Source organism: Sapajus apella, unplaced genomic scaffold, assembly GCF_009761245.1.
Source record: "Sapajus apella isolate SASKATOON/1434 unplaced genomic scaffold, GSC_monkey_1.0 scaffold33, whole genome shotgun sequence".
NCBI lineage: Eukaryota > Metazoa > Chordata > Mammalia > Primates > Cebidae > Sapajus > Sapajus apella.
In genome coordinates, this window is record NW_022436973.1 from 20,864,936 (window position 1) to 20,870,409 (window position 5,474).

The window sequence follows — 5,474 nt, forward strand, 5'->3', positions numbered from 1 at the left end:
CTTTCTATTTTTTTTTGTTGTTGTTGTTCTGTTATTTTGTTCTCAGCATAATCAGGGACACCCCTTCTGGACAAAAAATTAAAAATTAAGCCAGGTATGGCGGCCTGGGCCTGTAGTACCAACTGCGTGGGAGGCTGAGGTAGGAGAATCGCTTGAGCCCAGGAGTTCAAGGCTGCGACAAGCCGTAACTGCACCACTGCACTGCAGCCTGGGCGACTGAGACCCTGCAACAGCAACAACAAAACATAAACCCCTCCTCAAACCCTTTACTGACTCCCCATCCTATTTAGGAGCCTTGTTTTCCCTGGCCTCTTCATTACCTCTTCTCTAATCTCATCTTATTCTCCCTCCTACCTTCCACGTCCCAGTCACACTGACTGCTTTGCAATTCCTCGAGCATGGCACGTTCTTTCCTGCCTCAGGACCCTTGCTCTTGCTGTTGCACTTCCCGAAATGTTCTTCTCCCAGGTCTCTGCAATAATGTCACCTTCTTCATCCTTTATCATCTTACCTAAGTTGTCCTCCAACTTTGATCCCAGCCTTGTCCTCGTGTTCATTTTAGATTTATTACCAACATAGGAATAATAATTACTGTTCTTAGGTTTTCACTATTTATTTATGACAAATATTCCACATTCATGATTCTCTCTAGTTAATAGTTATTTGAGGCCAGCCATGGTGGCTCATGCCTGTAATCCCAGCACTTTGGGAGGCCGAGGTGAGCGGATTGCTTCAGCTCAGGGGTTCGTGACCAGCCTGGGAAACACAGCAAAACCTTGTCACTACCAAAATAAAATTCGCTGGGCGTAGTGCTGCATATTTGTGGTCCTTACGCAGGAGGCTGAGGAAGGAGGATCACTTGAGCCTGGGAGGCAGAGGTTTCAGTGAGCCAAGATTGAACCACTGCACTTGAGCCTGAACAACACAGGGAGACCTCATCTCAAGAAAAATAAAGATTATTTGAGACGATGCCATCAGCATTGGACAATCGGAGAATAGAGTCATCTCACTCACCCATCCTTCAAATGGCCCCACAGAGAGCGTAGGTTTTAAGCTGGCTGTTAAACCTGCCCGTGACCTTGTCAATCTCAGCCACATTCATCTGGGTGGAGGCATGGTCCTTGGTGCTGATGATGCGGTTGCTGGTGGAGCATTTCATACACGTCCACAAACTCACTATCATTGCTCTGCATGTTGAGGCCACACCTGCTGCCACCACACCGCATGTGAGCAGAGAAAGCACATAATTATTTTTTGTTTATTTCTTGGTTGCCATCTCATGTCTTAGAACATAAGTCCACTGAGTACCAGGAGCCCAGCCAGATGCTGGTTGTGCAGTAAGTTATCTTCTGTCCTCCCGTACCTACCAGCATGCAGGCTTACTGGGGGCAGACTTAGTAAGTCTCTTTTTTTGCTGTTTTTTTTTGAGATGGAGACTTGCTCTGTCGCCCAGGCTGGAGTGTGGTGGCACAATCTTGGCTCACTGCAACCTCTGCCTCCCAGGTTCAATTGATTCTCCTGTCTCAGCCTCCCAAGTAGCTGGGACTACAGGTGTGTGCCACCACGCCCAGATACTTTTTGTATTTTTAGTAGAGACAGTTTCACCATATTGCCCAGGCTGGTCTCAAAAGCCTGACCTCAAGTGATCCACCCACCTCAGCCCAAAGTGCTGCGATTACAGGCGTGAGCCACTGCCTGGCCAATAAGTTTCTTATTCACCATTTTGTCAGTGGTGTCTAGCTCAGTGCCTGCCAGATAGCACATGACTAATGAAGAGTAGCTGTATTAACTTATAGGAGGTGAGTGAGTGGTGCAGCCAACAATCTGGGCACAAAGGACCCGAATTCCAAGTGACCTTACAAACTGGAGACCTTATCAAAAACAAAGAGAACAGAATTTAATCCAGACAGAGGACAAATATCACCTAGGGAAAGACTGAGTGTTGGATATTATGGCTCAAAGACCAATTGTGGGTTCAGTTCCACAGCTAGATTAGGGTTCTTACATGGTATTTGTAAAAGGCGGTAAAAACATCTGCAGGAAGCACATTCACATCAATTACCTCATTTAACCCTCATACCAACCTAGGCAGTGTATAGGGCAGATGAAATTATCTCAAGTTTGCATATGAGGAAAACTATGTGTAGTTTGGTTACATGATTTCCCCAAGGTCACCGAGCAAGGTGGAGGCACGGAAGGGACCCTGCGCCTTTTTTCTCCAAGGCTTCGTGAGTTGTATAACCCATTTATTTTAAGATCAAAGAAATATTCAGACTTAAACCTTTACATCCTGCAGTACAGTGCAAGGATCACTCTTTTTTAAAGCACACATTCCTGGAGACAATACCTGGGACCAGTTCAAGTTGCTTGACCTGTCCTTCTGCCCCAGGCCCCACCTCAGAGAAGGACAAAGCTGCTTAAAACAGGGAACAAGCCTGGCCATAGTGGCTCACACTTATAATCCCAGCAATTTGGGAGACTGAGACAGGTGGATAACCTGAGGTCAGGAGTTCAAGACCAGGCTGGCCAAGATGATGAAACCCCGTCTCTACTGAAAATACAAAAATTAGCCAGGCATCGTGGTGGGTGCCTGGAATCCTAGCTACTTGGGAGGCTGAGGCAGAGGTTGTAGTGAGCCAAGACCGTGCCATTGCACTCCAGTCTTGGCAACAAGAGGGAAACTCCATCTGAAAAAGAAAAAAAAAACTTTTTGTAGTATACTTATAGGAAAATGCACTAAAATATGCAGGTTAATGAAATCTCACAAGGCCAGGCACAGTGGCTCACACCAGTAATCCCAGCACTTTGGGAGGCCGAAGTGGGCGAGTCACCTGAGGTTGGGAGTTTAAGACCAGCCTGACCAACATGGAGAAACCCCATTTCTACTAAAAATACAAAAAAACTAGCTGGATGTGGTTGTATATGCCTGTAATTCCATCTACTCAGGAGGCTGAAGCAGGAGAATTGCTTGAACCTGGGTTGCAGAGATGGCTGTGAGCCAAGATTGCGTCATTGCACTCCAGCCTGGGCAACAAGAGCAAAACTCCATCGCAAAAAAAAAAGAAAAGAAAAACAGGAAAAAAAAGAAAGAAATCTCACAAAGTCCATATGCCTGTGTGCCTAGCATCCATATCAAGACAGCACACATGGCCAGCTCTTCAGAAGACCCCCGTACCTCTGCTTAGTCACTATGCCCTCAGAGGGAACAGTATCCCAAATTCCAACAGTTTACATAAGTTTGCCTCTTTTCTTTAAAAAAAAAAAAAAAAAGTTGTCCTCCCACTTCCTGTTTGAATCTCTTTTTTTCTTTTCATTTTACCTGCTCTTCCCATTCAACCTCTTTTCCACTTTATAAACTACTGATGGATTTTTGTTCTTTTTCCTTATTTCCCCCCAAAGACTAAGTGTGTCTATGAGGTTTTAGGTTCAAATGATTTTCTTATTGAAAAAAGCCCGGTTTTCCAGCCTGGCCAATATGGTGAAACCCCGTCTCTATTAAAATTACAAAAATTAACCAGGCATGGTGGTGTGTGCCTGTAATCCCAGGTAGTCAGGAAGCTGAGGCAGAAGAATCGCTTGAACCTGGGAGGCAGAAGTTGTAGTGAGCGGAGATCATGCCATTGTGCTCCAGGCTGGGCAACAGAGGGAGACTTCGTCTCAAAAAAAAAAAAAACGAAGCCCCATTTTTTTTTTTCTTTTGAGACAAGATCTTGTTCTGTTTCCCAGTCTGCTAGGCTGATGCGATCTCGGCTCACTGCAACCTTTACCTCTCAGGTACAAATGATCCTCCTACTTCAGCCTTCCCAGGAGCTGGAACTACAGGTGTGCACTACCATGAATGGCTAATTTTTGTTTTCAGACAGTCTTGCTCTGTCACCCAGGCTGGAGTGCAGTGATGTAATCTTGGCTCACTGCAACCTCCGCCTCCAGGGTTCAAGTGATTCTCCTGTCTTAGCCTCCCAAGTAGCTGGGCCTATAGACTGGTGCCACTACGCCCGGCTAATTTTTGTATTTTTAGTAGAGATGAGGTTTTACCATGTTGACCAGGCTGGTCTTGAACTCCTGACCTCAAGTGATCCTCCCACCTCAGCCTCCCAAAGTGTTGGGATTACAGGTGTAAGCCACCTTGCGTGGCTGTATTTTTTTCTTTTTTTTTTGAGACGGAGTTTTGCTCTTGTTGCCCAGGCTGGAGTGCAATGGCATGATCTCGGCTCACTGAGACCTCCACCTCCTGGGTTCAAGTGATTCTCCTGCCACAGCATCCGGAGTAGCTTGGATTATAGGCACCCACCACCACGCCTGGCTAATTTTGTATTTTTAGTAGATATGGGGTTTCACCATGTTGGCCAGGCTGGTCTTAAGCTTCTGACCTCAGGTGATCTGTCCATCTTGGCCTGCCAAAGTGCTGGGGTTACAGGTGTGAGCCACCATGCCCAGCAAATTTAGTATTTTCTATAGAAATGGAGTTTCATCATGTTGCCCAGGCTGGTCTTTGACTCCTGGGCACAAGCCACCCGCCCACCTCAGCCTTCCAAAGTGCTGGATTACATGTCTGAGTCACAGTTCCCATCCCAAAAGCGCAGTTTCTGTACCCTGGCATTGGAGCCTTCTGTGTTTTGCCCGTAAACTATGTTTTCCACTTGGCTTATCTGATGGTTAATTACAGGTATCAACCTGTCTGGGCTAAGAGATGCCCAGATAGCTGGTAAAACATTATTTCTGGGTCTATCTGGAACAGTGTTTGCAGAAGATAAGCATTTAAATCAATAGACAGAAAAGTTCTGCCTTCACCAACGTGAGCAGGCATCATCCAATCCACTGCAGGTCCAGACAGAACAAAAAGGCAGGGTGAAGACACAATCGCACCCTCTTCTGGAGCGGGGCCATCCATCTTCTCCTGCCCTTGGACACCAGAACGCCAGGTACTCAGGTCTTCAGACTCAGGCTGAACGACACCATCAGCTTTCCAGGTTCCCCAGCTTGCAGACGGTGGGACTTCTTGGCTTTTAGAATCATGTAAGCTAATTCCCGTAATAAATCCCCTCTTCTTTATCTTCTTATATATCCCTCTCTCTATTCTGTTGGTTCTGTTTCTCAGGAGAACCCTGACTAATTCAGTTTCCAGTTCTCCAGGACCTGGGGGTTAATCCTGAGTTCTTTCCCTTCACATCTCACCTCTCATCAGTGGGCAGCCCCTGTTGGCTTGGTGGAACAGCTCAAATCACTGAGTACTAACTGAGTACTTCAGTACTAACTGAATCACTGAGTACTTACTGTGTGGTAGGCACCATCTGAGGCACTGGCATACAGAATTAATTAAACTGAGATCTCTGCCCTGGATGTGCTGACAATCAGTGAGGGAGAGAAACAGAAAAACGACTCATTTCCATACATTTCACTCTAAAAGCTGTGATGCATGGAGTATACTTGCACCAGCCTAGGGACTCAGGGGGGCTCCAGGAGAGGCCAGGGTG

General features: G+C 46.4%; 1 pseudogene; it reads right to left on the reverse strand.

Annotated features, from left to right (window-relative positions):
- Positions 1-940: 940 nt before the first annotated feature.
- Positions 941-1,193, reverse strand: LOC116562616 (annotated as a pseudogene).
- Between the last annotated feature and the right edge of the window lie 4,281 nt (positions 1,194-5,474).